The 21,081-nt window shown below is 40.9% G+C and overlaps 1 protein-coding gene across 6 annotated transcripts in view; it reads right to left on the bottom strand.

The window, feature by feature from the left end:
• The window catches only part of SIPA1L2 (signal induced proliferation associated 1 like 2), a 237,876-nt gene that overhangs the window by 208,746 nt on the left and 8,049 nt on the right, over positions 1–21,081 (bottom strand). Inside the window, exon 1 of one of the 6 annotated variants that reach the window (XM_063614017.1) lies at positions 7,515–7,626. The exons of the other annotated variants lie outside the window; for them this stretch is intronic. The gene's annotated coding sequence lies outside the window, so the exon portion shown is untranslated. Of the gene's footprint in view, positions 1–7,514; positions 7,627–21,081 lie in introns of those variants that run through there. 6 annotated transcript variants of the gene reach the window in all.

Here is a 21,081-nt window from a genome sequence, read left to right on the forward strand (position 1 = left end):
AGCAGCGGAAAGCCACAGAGGATGTGGCCTGAGGACAAGCCGTAGGATTGGCAATACCAGGACCCACAGAGCCGGGAGGGAAGCCCAGATGACGAAAGCCATGGGTGGAAGACAAAACTGTGGCAGCACCAGCAAGGTTCGGAGGTGTGGGAGAGCTGGTGGATGTTAGGATCACAGCAGCAAGGTCATGGAAACCCACCTCTCCTTCCAGGCCCTGCCATCCACTGATGAGGTGACCATTAGATCCACATGGGGCACTCAGGCCCTGCTCTAACACCAGCCACATCACTACACCCCAAGTCTTTACTGAGACCATTTCTTCTAGGCCCCAATAGAAACTATCAGAAAAGTTCAAGTTACCTATTTTTGACGACTAAGTAAAAGGGTACCCAGCAGAAAGAGACCTTCTGAAATACAGAAGTGAAGTGAGCAGGGAATTTCACAGAAGTGGACATCATATTTACTCAATCCACAATCACAGTATCCTTTTTAAGACTTGCTGAATGGCATTTTTCAAACAAATCAACCTGATTCCACTACAGGGATTAATTACATCAAGCAGAAGGATACAACGCATGCACAGACTCTTGCTTATCAGTTTAAGAATCTTCAAAAGATTCCAGCACGTTGTCAAGCATAAGGGAACTTCCCCTGTGAGAATCCACACCAACTCCCTTCAAATCAACTTTGTTTTGACTCTCACTATCACTAATGAGAAGAATATTAATTGTTGAATACAATTTTTGTATTTTGACTTTAAAAACCTCTTCGTTCACTAAAATTCACTCCACTTTTATAGTCTGTTGTATTCATTTCCTTTCCAGCCACCTCCTCTCACTCTGCTCTAGTGTAGGCAGACAAGTTACTTAACACATACCAGATGTTCAATAATGCGGAATAGTAACTACAGTTTATTGTGCACCTACTATGTGCCAGGCACTTGACAAAGCACTTTCACAAGGATTATCAGAATCTCACAACAATCTTTCACAATAGATATTCTAATCCCCATTTCAAGATGTGAGAATCGAGGCTCAACTTGCCCAAGGTGGTGTATCTGTTTGGGTTTGGTTTTGGTTTGGTTTTGTTTTTTTCAGACAGGGTGATGTGGCTTGGATCTGTGTCCCCACCCAAATCTCATGTTGAATTGTAATCACCAATGTTGGAGGTGAGGCCTGGTGGGAGGGACTGGATCATGGGGGTGGTTTCTAATGGTTTAGCACCAGCCTCCTAATACTATCTCATGATGGAGTTCTCAGGAGATCTGTTTGTTTAAATGTATGTGGAACATACCCCCTCTCCTCTCTTCCTCCTGTGTGGGCCATGTAAGACCTGTCTGTTTGCACTTCATCTTCTGCCATGATTACAAGTTTCCTGAGGCCTCCCCAGAAGCCAAGCAGATGGCCAGCATCATGCTTCCTGTGCAGCCTGCAGAACCGTGAGCCAATTAAACCTCTTTTCCTTATAAATTACCCAGTTTCAGGTATTTCTTTGTAGCAATGCAAGAACTGACTTAATACACAGGGTCTTGCTCTGTCTCCCTGGCTGGAGTGCAGTGGCTCAATCACGGCTCACTGCAGTCTTCACCTCCTGGGCTCAAGCGATTCTCCCACCTCAGTCTCCTGAGTAGCTAGGACTATAGGCATACATCACCACACCCAGCTAATTTTTGTGTTTTTTTGTACAGATGGGGTTTCTCCATGTTGCCCAGTCTGGTGTCGAACTCCTGGGCTCAAATGATCCACCTTCCTTGGCCTCCCAAAGTGCCAGGAGGATTACACGTGTGAGCCACTGCACCCAGCCATCCAAGGTAGTACAGACTTCAGGTTCAAACCCTGGAATATCACAGTGAACAAACCACGGTAGGTGTTCAAAAGACACTGAATAAAAGTTACTCCCAGCTGGGCGTGGTGGCTCACGCCTGTAATTCCAGAACTTTGGGAGGCCGAAACCGGTGGATCACCTGAGGTCAGGAATTCGACACAAGCCTGGCCAACATGGTGAAACTCTGTCTCTACTAAAAATACAAAATTAGCCAGGCATGGTGGCTGGTGCCTGTAATCCCAGCTACTTGGGAGGTTGAGGCAGGAGAATCACTTGAACCTGGAAGGCAGAGGTTGCAGTGAGCCAAGATTGCGCCACTGCACTCCAGCCTGGGTGACAGAGCAAGATTCTGTCTTAAAAAAAAAAAAAAAAAACAAGGTACTCCAAGCCTCACATTCATTCCACTAAAATTATACTGGCTTGTGAAATATAATTTTTACATTATGATAAAAATAAAAAATACAAGATTTCTGATTCTCCAACAATATGATAAGACTTCTTACATACATCACACATACGTGCACTGCCTGTGCCACAGTCAGAGTTGCTGCTTTCTGATCCATCAGACAATGCTGTAGCACACACAGCACATTCTAACCACATATTCATATCAGCGTCTCAGATATGTGATGCTACTGAGTTCAAGAAATTTCAAGTACATTAACAACGAATATATATTATAGGCATCTTTTGTAACAGCAAGAGAAAGGACCTCATAATCTATTAATGCTTTTCATCTACTATCATTACAATTTGATAGATACTAAAAATTGACTTCAGAGTTGCTATTCAAACATAATTCTTAAAACATGCTTTCATAAGTCATGTAGACTAATTCACAGAGAGACAATTAGCCTTTGACACTGCATTTAATTTAATAAGCCATTTCAGAATTTTAATAGAAGCATTAACAGGCGTGAAAGAGGGATGAACTTTTTTTTGAGACCTCATAACTTACAAATTAGCTAATTTTTATTTTTAACATAAATGTCAAAAAGCATAGTACCAAAGGGCCGGCAATTATACTGCTAAAAAGACATGGAAGTTATCTGGGTCAAGGTATCTCTGCTTTCAGAAATAAGCCGAGAGCTTTACGGTATTTTTAAAGTAAATGCCAAAATCTCTAACTTAATGTTTAGTAGCAATGCGGAAAAATATCATTGTCAAGGACAGGTACTTGTGATAATTAAATAAAATAATGTAGGTATATAAAGCAAGTCATTGTGGGCCTTACCAATGAATTATATTATTCATTTATTATATGTATTATATAATTTATAATATATTATTAATACTAAAAAAGATCCTGAAATTAATTTCAATGCCTTTAAATTATACATATATTTGTATTTCTTCCTATGTAATAAGTTTAAATGAAAGAAAGTTGTCAGAAGGTTAAAAAATATAATGCTTAAACTGACATATAAGATCAGCAAATAATTTTCAAAGCATACATGAAACTAAACTTAGATGTTAGGGGCTTTTACGATAAAGAACATGTACCGAAAACATATTTATTAGACATCTATATCTAATAAACATTTGCTAATTACTTGTCTTGAAAATTTCTGTTAGAGTCTAGTAAATATTTGCTAATTACTTGCTTTGAAAACTTCTGTTAAATACAATTAAAAGAAAATAAATCCAAACTATATTGAATCAGGAAACTATTTTGAGACAGACTAATTATTTTTTAAAGATTACATATAATTCAGTCATTCAAATATTTTAACAGCATGTTTTTTCCTATTATAAAATTAATATGTTCATTTTAGAAAAGCTGGAACACAAATGCAAAAAGAAAATGATAATTACACATAACACAACCACAAGTAATAACCATTGTAAATTTTTTAATGTATCCTTGTTCCACTAATACATATGCATATTTAATATACTGCTTACCAAGAAAATGTTTTCATTTAATATTATGTGAACATTTTCCCATGTCATTAAATAGCCGTATAAAACAAGATATTTAATTGATTTAAATTACTTGATCATATGCAGTATCATAATTGAGCATCTTACTATCAAATTTTTTCCAATTTTTCATATAATAACTAATATTACATTGGGTATCCTTATACATAAATCTTTTTTTTTTCTTTTTTTTTTCTTTTTTTTTTATTATTATACTTCAGGTTTTAGGGTACATGTGCACAATGTGCAGGTTTGTTACATATGTATCCATGTGCCATGTTGATTTCCTGCACCCATTAACTCGTCATTTAGCATTAGGTGTATCTCCTAATGCTGTCCCTCCCCCCTCCCCCAACCCCACAACAGTCCCCAGAGTGTGATGTTCCCCTTCCTGTGTCCATGAGTTCTCATTGTTCAATTCCCACCTATGAGTGAGAACATGCGGTGTTTGATTTTTTGTTCTTGCGACAGTTTACTGAGAATGATGTTTTCCAGTTTCATCCATGTCCCTACAAAGGACATGAACTCATCATTTTTTATGGCTGCATAGTATTCCATGGTGTATATGTGCCACATTTTCTTAATCCAGTCTATCGTTGTTGGACATTTGGGTTGGTTCCAACTCTTTGCTATTGTGAATAGTGCCGCAATAAACATACGTGTGCATGTGTCTTTATAGCAGCATGATTTGTAGTCCTTTGGGTATATACCCAGTAATGGGATGGCTGGGTCAAATGGTATTTCTAGTTTTAGATCCCTGAGGAATCACCACACTGACTTCCACAATGGTTGAACTAGTTTACAGTCCCACCAACAGTGTAAAAGTGTTCCTATTTCTCCACATCCTCTCCAGCACCTGTTGTTTCCTGATTTTTTAATGATGGCCATTCTAACTGGTGTGAGATGGTATCTCACTGTGGTTTTGATTTGCCAATACTGAATGGGCAAAAACTGGAAGCATTCCCTCTGAAAACTGGCACAAGACAGGGATGCCCTCTCTCACCGCTCCTATTCAACATAGTGCTGGAAGTTCTGGCCAGAGCAATCAGGCAGGAGAAGGAAATAAAGGGTATTCAGTTAGGAAAAGAGGAAGTCAAATTGTCCCTGTTTGCAGATGACATGATTGTATATCTAGAAAACCCCATTGTCTCAGCCCAAAATCTCCTTAAGCTGATTAGCAACTTCAGCAAAGTCTCAGGATACAAAATCAATGTACAAAAATCACAAGCATTCTTGTACACCAATCACAGACAAACAGCCAAATCATGAGTGAACTCCCATTCACAATTGCTTCAAACAGAATAAAATACCTAGGAATCCAACTTACGAGGGATGTGAAGGACCTCTTCAAGGAGAACTACAAACCACTGCTCAATGAAATAAAAGAGGATACAAACAAATGGAAGAACATTCCATGCTCATGGGTAGGAAGAATCAATATCATGAAAATGGCCATACTGCCCAAGGTAATTTATAGATTCAATGCCATCCCCATCAAGCTACCAATGACTTTCTTCACAGAATTGGAAAAAACTACTTTCAAGTTCATATGGAACCAAAAAAGAGCCCGCATCGCCAAGTCAATCCTAAGCCAAAAGAACAAAGCTGGAGGCATCACGCTACCTGACTTCAAACTATACTACAAGGCTACAGTAACCAAAACAGCATGGTACTGGTACCACAACAGAGACATAGATCAATGGAACAGAACAGAGCCCTCAGAAATGATGCCACATATCTACAACTATCTGATCTTTGACAAACCTGACAAAAACAAGAAATGGGGAAAGGATTCCCTATTTAATAAATGGTGCTGGGAAAACTGGCTAGCCATATGTAGAAAGCTGCAACTGGATCCCTTCCTTACACCTTATACAAAAATTAATTCAAGATGGATTAAAGACTTAAATGTTAGACCTAAAACCATTACAATCCTACAAGAAAACCTAGGCAATACCATTCAGGACATAGGCGTGGGCAAGGACTTCATGTCTAAAACACCAAAAGCAATGGCAACAAAAGCCAAAATTGACAAATGGGATCTAATTAAACTAAAGAGCTTCTGCACAGCAAAAGAAACTACCATCAGAGTGAACAGGCAACCTACAGAATGGGAGAAAATTTCTGCAACCTACTCATCTGACAAAGGGCTAATATCCAGAATCTACAATGAACTCAAACAAATTTACAAGAAAAAAACAAACAACCCCATCAAAAAGTGGGCAAAGGACATGAACAGACACTTCTCAAAAGAAGACATTTATGCAGCCAAAAAGCACATGAAGAAATGCTTATACATAAATCTTTTAGACCACTTGTGATTATTTCATGGGGTAAATTGCCCATCCCAAATCCCCATACAATTATTAACTTTCTATGTTATGAAAAGTTGCACAGAGCTTAACCAAGAAGACAAAGAACGCCATGCTTGGAGCACTCAGCCTTAACGAAAACTGTCCCCCCTTCTCCCCGTATTTATTAATCTTCCAGCCAGTGCCATGGAAGAGAAGGGCTGCTTTGTTCAAAGTCTTCGGGCACACAGGTAGGGTTACATGGTGATGTTCCCATCTGCACTTATTTCCCATATTTCACCTCTATTAAAAAAAAAAAACAAAAAAACACAAAAACGCTGGGCAAGGTGTCTCCTGCCTGTAATCCCAGCACTTTGTGAGGCAGAGGCAGGCAGATCACCTGAGGTCGGGAGTTTGAAACCAGCCTGACCAACACAGAGAAACCCCATTTCTACTAAAAATACAAAATGAGCTGGGCAGGGTAGCGCATGCCTGTAATCCCAGCTACTCGGGAGGCTGAGGCAGGAAAATCACTTGAATGGGGAAGGCGGAGGTTGCGGTGAGCCGAGATCGCGCCATTGCACTCCAGCCTGGGCAACAAGAGCGAAACTCCACCTCAAAACAAACAAACAAACAAACAAACAAACAGAAAAACCGAGTCTTACTCTGTCACCCAGGTTGGAGTGCAGTGGCACAATCTCAGCTCACCACAACTTCCACCTCCAGACTCCAGTGATTCTCATGCCTCAGCCTCCTGAGTAGCTGAAACTACAGGCATGCATCACCACGCCCCGCTAATTTTTTTGTATTTTTAGTAGAGACAGGGTTTCACCATGGTGGTCAGGCTGGTCTCGAACTCCTGACTTCAAGTGATCTGCCTGCCTCAACCTCCCAAAGTACTGGGATTACAGGCATGAGCCACTGTGCCCAACCCCATATTTCTTGAGAGGAATGGGCAGATAATCTTTTAGGGATAGCTTCTCACAAGGGGTCAAATATCCAGTGAGGGACTGCTGCAGAGGGAAGACCACCTGAAAATGCAGTAACAACTCTCAAATAATAGAAAACAAATTAATGGGTTGGAATCAAGAGGTTGGTGCCCTCTTTTCAATGCTATCTCTTCCTCTACCCTCTGAGTACAAGCTCAGGCATTAATATGGTCCTCCTCTCTCATTAAAATAAAAAATTATTTTAGCATTTTGGTGTTGCCAAGTTACTCAAGTTACTAAAGATGTTTCTCTGTGTGCTGCACACCATATCTCTGCATATACTACAAACACGAGGAGATCCATGCACAGTAGAAGACTGATAAGCATTCCAACTAAGGTAGAGGCACAGGGGCGAGGAAACCACATACAGTGGCCAAGCAAGTGCCAGGCAGGTTCACCTACCTGGGACTGTGAGATTCCATTACTCCATCTTAAACTCACAGCCCCAAAATAAATCTTCCAAAGAGCTCACAATCTAGCTACTTACTCACAATAGGCTGGTCTTCTTAAAGTCAAACACGTATCTAACATTAACCGACATCCCCTCCTTTAGAAAAGAAGTAGCTGTGGAAAAAAAAAAAAAAAAAAAAAGTAACCTATTTTCTAATAGTTTGTTTTCCATAATTTAATTTTGTTCCTCTAAAAGGTAATTTGGGATAATCACCTACATCAAACTAGCCACAGACCAGTTCGGATGTTGTTGAACTTGTATGGTGAGTCACATGACTGACTTAAGATCATTAGGACGGTGTTACAACAGTGATGTTTTGTAGTTAGTTGTCAACTTTAATACAAAACTATACAAAATCCAGAATCCATTTTGTTCATCAAATTAACTATTACTTAATAGAATAAACGGTTGGACCTAATCACCAATGACAGATCAAAGATAAATTTTGAAATATATCATTTGCTTACTTTCTGGGTAAAAGTTTAAAATGAATATGCTGAAATTGCTTCACAATTTCTTCTTCCATTTCCATCAACATACTTCTCTGTGAAAAGGTGTCTCTATTATGCATATTATTAAAACAGAGAAACCATTGAGATACACATTATCCCCTAAAATAGTGTTATCAATCCAAACCTGAGTAGATAAATTATCAAGCAAGAACGAAGCAAGCGGCCAGGCATGGTGGCTCACACCTGTAATCCCAGCATTTTGGGAGGCTGAGGTGGGCGGATCACAAGGTCAGGAGTTTGAGACCAGCCTGGCCAACATAGTGAAACCCCGTCTCTACTAAAAATACAAAAAATTAGCTGGGTATGGTGGCGGGTGCCTGTAATCCCAGCTACTTGGGAGGCGGAGGCAGGAGAATCACTTGAACCTGGGAGGCGGAGCTTGCAGTGAGCCAAGATCGCACCACTGCACTCCAGCCCAGGCGACAGTGCAAGACTCCATCTCAAAAAAAAAAGAAAAAAGAATAAAAGGAAGCAAACTCAGTTATCAAATGAAAATCTTAAAATAATGACATGCATGGTGTCTGTTCAAAATCTGTTATTAGCATTTAAAATGGAGACCCGATCTCTCACTTGTAACTTTAGTTATAATTGCAGAACAAAGTTATGAGAGTAATTGTGACTCACTTTATTAATCTCTGACATGCACATTTTCATGGAACAAATATAATTCTTTAATAACGCTTTTCTTTTTTCTTATGTTTATTGTGATTATATTTAAAGAAATGGAAGTTTACATCTGTTAAATCCAACAATAAAAATTGAGGTTTTAAAATGTTGTACTGTATATCTCTTCATGTTTCTTTTTTAATAATTAATATTATTTATATTCTCAGAAGTACTAATCTGTGAGGGATTGGAAATTAAAGACACTTGAGTTCCTTCAGTTCTCTGCCACAGAGAAGTGCTGTGCTAGGTGATGTGGATGGGAACAAGTCACTGGCTGAGACCTGGACTTGCTTGGAGAAACTGCCTCTGCCGATGGAAAGGCATGGTGAGGGCCCCGCCAGCACTGGGCTGGACACCAGGTTTCCAGGGCTAAAGCAAGACACAAAAACTCGGTGCTATGGAAGATATAAGGAGGGAAATGTGCCTTACTTATTTATGTAGTTTCTAAAAATAAAATACATACAAAATTCTAAGAGATCTTGATAAACAGCAAAATATTTGTATGTTTGTCAGTTTGTCTCCAAGTCTTAAAAACTAGTAATCAGGCAAACAAGCAACCCCCTCCACATACACACATCGACAATGATGAACTCAGGCACTCAGGCACCGGGGCCTGACACTAGGCCGCCAGAAGAGCTCAGAGTTCAGCCTTTCTCAGTGTGGAGCGGCACCATGTCATCTGTTCCCGAGTTGGAAGCCATCAGAGGCCAGCACAGGCCTGACAGCAAGTGAAGGAGAATAAGGGCAATTAAATGGGGAGGAACACCTTGGTTCAGGTAGGGCTTTAACTCACATTTCTAAAATGAGTTTAAAAAAAATAAAATTAAAACTCTATTTGTACTAACAATAGGCCTGAATCCCAGAGGGCCACCAATGCTCTCTGACAGATACAGTCAGGCTCTGTGTCTCCACCCAAATCTCCTCTTGAACTGTACTCTCATAATTCCCACGTGTTGTGGGAGGGACCCGGTGGGAGACAATTTGAATCATGGGGGCAGCTTCCCCCAGCCTGTTCTTGTGGTAGTGAATAAGTCTCACAAGATCTGATGGTTTTATCAGGGGTTCCTCTTTTGCATCTTCCTCATTTTCTCTTGCCTCTGCCACGTAAGAACTGCCTTTTGCCTCCCGCCATGATTCTGAGGCCTCCCCAGCCATGTGGAACTCCAGTTAAACCATTTTTTCTTCCCAGTCTCGAGTATATCTTTATCAGCAGCGTGAAAATGGATTAATACAGTAAATTGGTACCAGTAGAGTGGGGCATTGCTGAAAAGACACCGGAAAATGTGGGAGCGACTTTGCCGACTGTTACTTTAGTAGGTAACAGGCAGAAGTTAGAACAGTTTGGAGGGCTCAGAAGAAGAGAGAAAAATGTGAGAAAGTTTGGAACTTGCCCGAGACTCGTTGAATGGCTTTGACCAAAAGCCGGATAGTGATATGAACAATAAGGTCCAGGCTGAGGCGATCTCAGAGGAAGATGAGGAACTTGGGAACTGGAGCAAAGGTGACTCCTGTTATGCTTTAGCAAAGAGACTAGTGGCCTTAGCAAAGAGACTAGACCCCTGCCTTAGAGATTTGTGGAACTTTGAACTTTAGAGAGAGAATTTAGGGTATCTGGTGGAAGAAATTTCTAGGCAGCATTCAAGAGGTGACTTAGGTGCTGTTAATGGCATTCAGTTTTATAAGGAAAGCAGATCATAAAAGTTCAAAAAATTTGCAGCCTGACAATGTGACAGAAAAGAAAATCCCATTTTCTGAGGAGAACTCCAAGCTACCCGAAGAAATGTGCATAAATAATGAGGAGCCAACTGTTAATCCCCAAGACAATGGGGAAAATGTCTCCAGGGCATATCAGAGGCCTTCCCAGCAGCCCCTCCCATCACAGGCCCAGAAACCTAAGAGAAAATGGTTTCATGGGCCAGGCCCAAGGTTTCTGTGCCGTGTGCAGCCTACAGACTTGGTGCCCTGTGTCCCAGTCGCTCCAGCCATGGCTGAAAGGGGCCAACGTAGACCTGGGGCCCTGGCTTCAGAGGCTGCAAGCCTCAAGCCTTGGCAGCTTCCACATGGTGTCCAGCCCACGAGTGCACAGAAGTCAAGAACTGAGGTTTGGGAACCTCAGCCTAGATTTCGCAGGATGTATGCAAATACCTGGATAACCAGGCAGAAGTTTGCTGTAAGGGCAGGCACTCATGGAGAAACTCTGCTAGGGCAGTGTAAAAGGGAAATGTGTGGTGGAGTCCCCACACAGAGTCCCTACTGGGGCACTGCCTAGTGGAGCTATGAGAAGAGCGCCACTGTCCTCCAGACCCCAGAATGGTAGATCCACCAACGGCTTGAACCGTTCACCTGGAAAAGCTGCAGACATTCAATGCCAGCCCATGAAAGCAGCTGGGAGGGAGGCTGTACCCTGCAAAGCCACAGGGGTGGAGCTGCCCAAGACCATGGGAACCCACCTCTTGCATCAGCATGACCTGGATGTGAGACCTGGAGTCAAAGGAGATCATTTTGGAGTTTTAACATTTGACTGCCCTGCTGAATTTCAGACTTGCATGGGCCATGTAACCCCTTTGTTTTGGTCAATTTCTCCCATTTGGAATAGCTGTATTTACTCAACACCTGTATCCCCATTGTATCTAAGAAGTAATTGGCTTGCTTTTGATTTCACAGGCTCATAGGTGGAAGGAACTTGTCTTGTCTCGGATGAGACTTTGGACTGTTAACTTTTGGGTTATTGCTGAAATGAGTTAAGACATTGGGGGACTATTGGGAAGGCACGATTGATTTTGAAATGTCAGGACATGAGATTTGGAGAGGCCAGAGGTGCAATGATATGGTTTAGCTCTGTGTCCTCACCCAAATCTTATCTTGAATTGTACTCCCATAATTCCTACCCATTGTGAGAGGGAGGGACCTGGTAGAAGATAGTTTGAATCATGGGGGCAGTTTCCCCCATACTGTTCTCATGGTAGTGAATAAGTCTCACGAGATCTGATGGTTTTTATCAAGTGTTTCCCCTTTTACATCTTCCTCATTTTCCCTTGCTGCCGCCATTTAAGAAATGCCTTTCACCTCCTGCCATGATTCTGAGGCCTCCCCAGCCATGTGAAACTGTAAGTCCAATTAAACCTCTTTTTCTTCCCAGTCTCGGGTATGTCTTTTATCAGCAGCGTGAAAACAGACTAATACACTGACCTTCAGCTTATTCGTCACCTCTTCATTTTGAGTGGGTGGAAAAATGAGCAGTACTTTTTCAATGGACTTCACAATGTCTCTACCCAGAAAGATATAACTTAAAATATTAGTGTTTTCACAAGACCCTTTATACTAGACTTTTTGGAAGGCATCCTGGTGGTAAAGCTGTAGAAAGGCCCAGGCAAGAAGGAAAACGCAAAGTTACAGGTGGTCTTCAGCAAACCACCCACTTTTATTATGGAGTCAAGGGAACCTTCTCCAGGTGTTAACAGCATTCTATACATTCTCTGAAGGTATCCAACACAGAATGTCTTCCAGCAATTCTGGAAGTTACTAGGAATCTAAACACTTAGAAGAATAGAGCAAGGATTAAAAGCTGTGAACAAAATACAGATGCTACCATAAAGACAAGATTAGAAGGATCCAGTTTTTGGAAGCTTCCAATTAAGTTAAAATTCAAGAACAAAATTGTGTGTGTGTGTGTGTGTGTGTGTGTGTGTGTGTGTGTATAACACCAAAAATGTTGTAATGTAGGTCAAATTAGTCCATCTCAATTTAGGGAGCACAGAACATGGTCTTTCAGGTGCTATGTGCTTTCTAACCCACAGAACACACCCACTATCTGAGCAACAGGAAGCTAGGATGGGTTTGCACACAAAAATGTAAGAATCGCCCACAGGATCTGAGGCAGAGTCCAGCAAGTCTTTATTCCAAGTCCAACAATAACAGAACACTTAGCAGGAGGGCACTGTGCAGAAACCACTTATCTGAGGATTATTAGTATGTTTGCAATTTCTTTGGCATCTCCTCCCACTCTTCCCATGAAGACATGAACTCTGAGAAACCTTCACCCTCCTGTAGAAGGCTTCCCTTTTTCCTCCAAAATCCCCAACCAACAGACTACACTAACTTACTGTCATGAAAAGCATAGGCTCACACTCCATACAGGGATTGCCAGATACTTCGTGTAACAGCATAAGAAGAGAAAGATAAAGGGTTTTGGCTGATAGAATAACTCATTATTCCATCAGCCAAGGCCTGTGTAAATGTTTACCCATTAATGGAAAGTCAAAGCACACACATTTTAGAGGCATGTTAATGTAGGATTTAATCAGGCACCATAAATCAGCAGGCCAGTTTTCCTCACACACAAGTTTCGTATTTCAGTTCAGATAGAGTAGAAATACGGTCCTCAGAATTTATACACATTTGATCTAACTGATTAAGTTCCACACTGCTCTTTTGTTCACTATAAACAAAAAGATGTAAAAAGAATTCCCAAACTGCCACAGCATGAATTGAAAACATACCATCTGCAGCTGCTTAGCTGCAGCTACTGCCCCCAAATCAAATGAAAGGCTCAAGAAATGCTCAGCTGTGTTCTTATTGCTCGGGAGGTTCCCGGAATCCTTCCATGATTAAGTTATTGGCAAAAATTAGCAATATATGCACAGCCCATCTATAATACACCTCGAGCAGACAGCAGCATTCACAAGGAAATGAATGCAACTTTCGAATTATCAAAATGCCATGATGCTCCTGTTAAAAACCATTTAGCCTTTCCATCTTACAAAAATTTGAAATGTCATTTATTTTAACCAAGAGTTTTCTCCTGCCTATTTTTCTAATTTGATAGTGGAAAGTGACAAATGCATCCTTATCACTAAGTTTTCATTCTTTTGCATGTCTTCATTCAAGAACATGAACACTCCAATCTCTAGGAGAAAATTCCAGTCCAAAGCTGGATATAATCCCTTAACTTAGAGAAAACAAGTGTAAGCCTCTACTCTCAAACATTCTGAGAGGAATAAGCTCAACATTCTGAGGAATAAGCTCACGTTCATAGTACACTGTGGATGTTATGAGGTGACCCTCTGGAAAGAATGTTTATGTCTGGTATCATCAGAATTACTGCTACACATCCTTGGAAACCACAAGATAACTCTAGAGACACAAAACTTAAGAGCCCAAGAATGGGGGCCACGCTCCATCTCCTGCCCCTGACACCATGGTGCACTGACCACAGCACTTGCTGCCCTTGAGCTTGGACACAGGCTCGGAATCTACTCCACACGGTCTCCAAAGTGGCCACTAAAATTGATCAGAATCGTCACTTCAAGAGTTTTTCTAGCCAGCAGTCTGCTGAAGGTCCTTTCAGGCTAAAGCAGCACAATGTGAGCTCATTAGGGAAGGAGAAAATCACACGCACAACTGCTTCCTTACTATTTGCCCCGATCCCATCCCAGCTCCTCAGAGTATGAGATGGCCCCTGGACTCCAATGGAACTTCCTCTGAATTGCAGGCAAGCCAGAGGGCCCTGCAGTCATTCAAAAGGTTTTTGCTCCCAAGAAACCCTCTGGCTCCTGAATAAGTGATTACTATTATCCCACTCATCAAGTGTCTCTTAAGCCTTCTATTGTGAGTCTGAATTTTAAACAGGGACTAGGTCTTTTATTACATCCCCGATCCATGTCTCCAGTAACATTTCTTTCGAAGTTATAGAACCTGTCAGCAATCTAATTATTAGACTTTACCCTCCCTTCCTCCACCCAGAACTAAACTACTTCCAATGGTGGGGGGGGACTCTATCTTGAGAAATATTATTAGAAAATCTATTGTATTTCCAGAATAAGAACACCACAAGGGCAACACCCTGTCTGCCTTACTCACCACCATAACCTGGGTCCTTAGAACTGTGTCTGGTAAAAAAGAACACGTAATAAACAGCTGACGAATGAATACGTCTGAGCACCAGCTATAAGATAGGCAGCTTTTCTCGATAAATCCTCTCCGTAATACTATGAAACAGACTGAATTTTTTCCACTTACAGGTTCAGAAATGGGGACTTTTAGAGAGGAAGCCGCTGACTGACATACAAGCCGCATAGCCATGGAGATGACCCCTCAGTCTTAGCCCATGTCTGATCTATCCAAAATGTGTTCTGTATCTTGGGAGTACAGTATAGCAAAAAGAGCTCAAGATCACAAGGACTTTTATCCTACAGTAGAGAGGAATACTAGAGAAGCCCCCAACACAAGAGTTTTAACATCCAGCATCACAAAACCCGCTGGGCAAAGCAGAACCAAACAACTGGCAATGCTAATTCCACAAGACTAGAACAGAAGCCCAGGGATAGCCAGCTACATGACATTCCCTAGCATTCCCTGAAGTTAGGTCAGGTCATAATAAGAGCTCCAGAAGAATGAGAGTGGAAGGGATGGAGGAGACCCTTCCGGGCCAGCCCTTTAGGTGATGCACACCTGGGTGCCCCTTCCCGCTCAACAAGCCTCAGCGCAGACCACTCAGGGCAATGCAGTGAGGCTGGGCACTATGGTGGCAGAAACAGATGGAAGGAACCTGAATCCACAAGTATCAGGTGGAGGAGAGCAGCCTACCTGTCCAGACTTTGGGCTGTCACACTAGAAAGAAATCAGCTTTTCCACCGCCAGAGCATTTTGTAGTGTCTCTTAGAGCAGGCAGAGCTACCTTAACCAATACAGCCCTAAGGAAAAGTCTTCTCACCTTGATGGCACATTCCACGTGCAAAACAACCATTAACCCGGTACAGCTGATGAAAATGTTTTAGTACTTTCATTTATGGCGGAGAGGTTTAGCAACTCAGAACTTCAGTAGCAGAAGAAATAGAAAAGGGGGTGGTTAATTAAGTCTAAATTTTATTTTTATGTCAACCAGGTTTTCATTTTGCCAGCCAGTATCTCTTCAGCATCAGTGATTGAAAATCTGTATTTTTTCAGGGCTAATTGATTAGTCTCCTTCATATATTATCATAAAACTGAACTCAGGAAATTTTTTTAGTTTTAATAATTGTTGCATTTGAAATAATTAGAAATAATTTGAATTAATTAGAAATAATTCCTCAGTTTTGCAAAGATAAACAGATTTATTTTCACTCACCTAAAATTTTCTAAGTATCAGATACAAATAAACCAGTAACATGTCAGGATCCATCTCTTCAGAAGCAAAGTTGCTCAGCTCAATGCTGTGGGCTGGCCTGAGCCAGGCCTGCAGCAAGTGTCAGCCAACTAACAAAAGAAGCACCTGATCTCCAGAATGAATGGGTGGGATGTAAGATGACACCCAGTGGGGAAATTGCCAAATCAGACAGGAAAATCACACCCCTGTAGGGAAAAGGGAAGTTGAGATGTGACTGAAGATAAATACATAAATATCTAACAGAAATTTCTCCTAAAATCATTTGACAAATGGATATGACCTCTGAAAAGGTCATGTGATCAAGATGAAGGTGAAGAAAACCCAGTGTGGTCATATAAAGTATATAACAAAGTAAAAATAAATAAATTATGCTGAGTTTTGAAAGAAGCTTTATACACAAGAGTGCATACTGCATGATTCCATTTACATCAAGTGCAAGAACATGCAAAACTTATCAATGGCCCTAAAAAAAAAAAGGAACAAAGGTTGCCTCAGATGAAGGTGGGAAACAAAAGAGTAATAAGTTCACTGGGCAGGAACATCAGAGAACTTTCGGAAGTGACAGAAACATTTCACATCCTAATAGAAGTATGGGCCATATGGGTGTATGCATTTATCAAAACTCACAGAATGATACACTTAAGATTTGTGCATTTCACTGTATACTTTTTACTTCAAAAAATGTAAAAGTTTTTAACTCATTTACAATATACATGCTGAAATGTTTAGTGATAAAGTGTACAAATGTGTGCAACTTACTCTGAAATGCATCAAAAAAATAAAATGGATTGATGGATGGGTAGAAGACGGAGAGATATGTATAAAGCAAATAAAGTCAGACCTAACAACAGTGGAATCCAGGAGGTGGGTACAGAGGTGTCCACTACACCACACAGTATTTTCAGCTTTTCTGTAAGATTGCAAATTTGCATGATAAAACGTTGGGGGAAAGTATATGGTCATTATACTGAGATTTATTGGTTTAAATAAATCTCAGAAGTTTAAAGCAGAATGCAAATCTTACCCAGCACTTACTGTTAGTTCATGAGACGTAAGACAGGAAGTGGACTGAAGGAAGGGAGCGTCGGCAGCAAATGAACAACGTCCCAGAGACCTGGGGGCGGAAGGGATGCTCAGGTGAGGCGAGCTCTTTTTGTCCACAGACATCCTTCCTAATGTTTCCTCAGTTTAAAACGCTTGTGGCTGGGTGCGGTGGCTCACACCTGTAATCCCAGCACTTTAGGAGGCCAAGGCGGGTGGATCACAAGGTCAGGAGTTCAAGACCAGCCTGGCCAACATGGTGAAACCCCGTCTCTACTAAAAATACAAAAATTAGCTGGGCGTGGTGGCACGCGCCTGTAATCCCAGCTACTCGGGAGGCTGAGGCAGGAGAATCGCTTGAACCCAGGAGTCGGAGGTTGCAGTGAGCCAAGATTGCACCACTGCACTCCAGCCTGAGGGACAGAGCGAGACTCCATCTCAAAAAAAACAAAAAAACAAAACAAAAAAAAAACAAACAAAAAACTCGTTACTCAGCGTAATTTTAAAATAAATCACTTCAGTGTATCAATTATCAAGTTATATATTCCTAAGTATAAAGTCTCAAAACACATGACCTTGAGTTGCAAATATAATACTATGTGTGTATTCTGTCAACTAACTGAAATGAATTCAGTAATTTCTATACCAAAACATCATTTATATCTCTGTATATCCAAAATAATTTTTCCTTTAGTTTTATGACACAGTCTATAACCTTTAGTAAATTACAATGAAGACAAAAAATCATAATGACCATCTTACATGATAGACAAATTATCACCACTTTGAAAATACTGTCCGTCACTTATCTTTAATGTTGCTTTTGTTAATAAAATCCATTTCTGGAGTTGCAAAACCTAAACCAGGCAAAAAGATGAGTTTGGATTTAAGCAGATCATTTTAATAGAGATAGTACTGTGATCAAAGGAACAACTGAGAGTGTTCCGTATGTATCTTCTGGTCTTGGAGACGGCCTACAGTTTCCCTGCACACAAGAGGCCCTCAACAAAAATTCAAATCCTAACCATTTTCCAAAGCTTAACTCAAGTTCTATCTTCCTTGAATGTTTTCCTAACTATGCAAACCCACCTTATTCTCAGCTAACCACAGTCTTGCATCTGAAAGAAGCTGTAGTGCCCATCTATCATATGGTCTCATTTACACAGGAATCTTTTTCTAATACACCTGACACATAGCCATCAACTCTGCCCAAGTTAGTTGGTTCATCATCTAAGAAGGCAGTTCATTCATCACCTAATAAAGTAGCCCATGCTACTACAAAATAGGTCTAGTGGTTAAATCATTCCCTCTGATAATTCTGAATCAGTAACGTAAGGAAGTTTAACTAGAGGAACACTCAAGGTCCCTCTGAAAACTAAATTCTAAGAGTGAGTTAACTTGCTGACTGTGCCTGACAGCTACCCAGGACTTTAGGATAGGAATGGAAAAACAAGATCCCTGTCCTCAGGGGTCTCACACCCTAGGGTGCCCCCTGTTAACTTAGAAATCTTAGAATGCCAGCATTTGAAAAGACTTCAAGATGGCATGGCCCCACATCCTTATTTTAAAATTGGATTACAGTCACTGCTCCAGAAAGCTGAGGGAGTTAGACAAGGCCACCAAAGAACCCGTTATCCCACTTGTATCATCTGCAATAGCAGGATATTCTACTCTGCTCTTAAATACTCCAAGTAGATTTTTTTTTTTTTTTTTTAGATGGAGTCTTGCTCTGTCACCAGGCTGGAGTGCAGTGGCACGATCTTGGCTCACTGCAACCTCCGCCTCCCAAGTTCAAGCGATTCTCCCGTCTCAGCCTCCTGAGTAGCTGGGATTACAAGCACGCACTGCCATGCCTGGCTAATTTTTGTATTTTTAGTAGGGACAGGGTTTCACCATGTTGGTCAGGCTGGTCTCGAACTCCTGAACTCATGATCCGCCCGCCTCAGCCTCCCAAAGTGCTGGGATTATAGGCATGAGCCACCACACCTGGCCAGATTTTTTTAAATTATCATTTTTCTCCTTAGTTTTACCTGTTCCAAAAAGGAAGAAGGTAAAAGTTCACTTTTAAACACACTAATGCTTGCAGGGATGACAAGGAAAGTAAGTGCATATTGCCAGAACCCTGCTCCATGAAGGCAGGGGTCTCAATGTACACTTCTCTCCACCTTCCTCAACACCTCCCAGGGTGCTACAGCAAGGGAAGTACAGATGTGTTAAGCCTTTGCTATTGGAATAACAAAGAGCGTAGTAAGATTAAAGCAGTGTCTCTTGAAACTCTCCTAGGGCCTTGTTCCTCATTCCATGCACATATCCTGTGCCGATTCAACATCCCCTCTGCTCCACAGCTTATCTCAGAAAGAACTAAGTTACGGTGCCAAGCTAAGAGGATGAATTTAGAAAGCTCCACATAACCAGACGCACAGCGACAGCAGCCATCAGACATCACCCAGATTTAACTGCCCTAAAATTAGCAGTCAGAGCAAAGTAGTTACTGCAATGATTGCGTCAGAGCTATTCTGACTGGCGAACTGCCAGTTTTAAACAAATTGTCCTGCTTTCTCTAACAGGGAAACAATATTTTGGAACAGAGCCAGCTAAGCATTTCAGCGAATGTTCAAATTCTAGCTTCGCTATTAATGTTGTATAATTCAATGACAAGGTGAACAAAGTCTATATAGGCTACATCTGCAAGGGTGTTATTTTCTTTGTTGTAAGCACTTATTCTTTGGGTGAGTAAAGTACTGTGGATGAATCCTTTTAAATATTTAAATGCCTGAAATTTATTTAGGGATTCACATTCAACTGGCTTAAACAAAGATTATGCAAATCTAGCAAAGTATAAATGCAAAACAAAAATTGTTTTCCTCTTATATTTCTTTTAATCTTGGCAAAGACTCAGGGGCTAAAAAAAATGTTCTCTGCATGATCACAGAAGGACCCACTCACTTCCCAACAAAGAATATATAACCTGATTCAATCAGTAAAACTGCTACCTCACCACAAATTACAAAATTTCTAGTTAATGACAGACAATTCACTGGCTGAGAGAACAGGGCAGTTTTTAGACCAGAACAATGAGCTCATTAGCCCAACCCTCAGCCTCCACTTCCCCCTTTCAGTGACAGTGAGTCGGATAATTCCGCCATTCTCACATGCACACACCTTCTTTAGTCCCTCCCTCTCTCCCTTCTTCCTTTCTGTCTTTTCATTCTTTCCTTTTATAACGATTTATTGAAACCTACCATGCCTTACAAGGGAGCTGTAGAATAAACAACACTATAGCTGGAACCAAGAGACATGGGTTTAAAATATAAGGACTCCAATTCAGAAAACCACACTTTCATTAAACCTTAGTTTTTGTGTCTGTAAAAGGGAAAAAAATCCCACTAGCCTTGTAAGGTTCTCGTTAAGTATACATGAGAGAACACAAATGAAAGTTCAAGCACGATAACATTTTACACTTGCCTTTAAGAATATCTCTCCCCAATTCTTTATTCTCTTCATAAATCAACATTAGTCTCCTTCACTTATTCTTGTAATTTAAAACACTTTATTTATTTATCCTTTACGACAGGGTCTCCATCACACAGGTTGGAGTCCACTGGCACGATCAGCCCACTGTAACCTCGAACGCCAGGGCTCAAGGGATTGTCCCTCCTCGGCCTCCCCAGTGGCTTGGTTGACAGGTGTGCACCACCATACTCAGCTCATTTTAAAATTTTTTGTAGAGATGAGGTCTTGCTTTGTAGTCCAGGCTAGTCTCAAACTCTTGGGCTCAAGCAATCCTTGCCTCAGCCTTCCAAAGTGCTGGGATTATAGGCATGAGCCACTGTGCCCAACTTAAAACATTTTAAATCGGAAAACTGACCTATTATTCCAAACAAATGAGTTACAACAATCCTCAAATAAAATTGGTTGATAAATTGGATGCTTCTACTATCACGTACGCCTTGCTTACAGCACTTATCGTAGCATACCTTATACACAAATGTAAACAAATAGGAGTTAGAATGATATCCCTCTAATGTCATATTATAAGAACTAGCACTATGTTAAGATATTAAAGATAAAAGACTTTTACAATGTAAAATTAAGACTATGGCTATTGAGCACCTGCCATATTTAAGGCATAAATAATACCCTCATGTACTGAATCAACAAAAGATGCACTATACACTACTGATGGGGTTTTTAAACATCATGATTTCCTGCAGAAATGAACCCTGCTAATGGACTGAGA

Source organism: Symphalangus syndactylus, chromosome 19, assembly GCF_028878055.3.
Source record: "Symphalangus syndactylus isolate Jambi chromosome 19, NHGRI_mSymSyn1-v2.1_pri, whole genome shotgun sequence".
Classification (NCBI taxonomy): Eukaryota; Metazoa; Chordata; class Mammalia; order Primates; family Hylobatidae; genus Symphalangus; species Symphalangus syndactylus.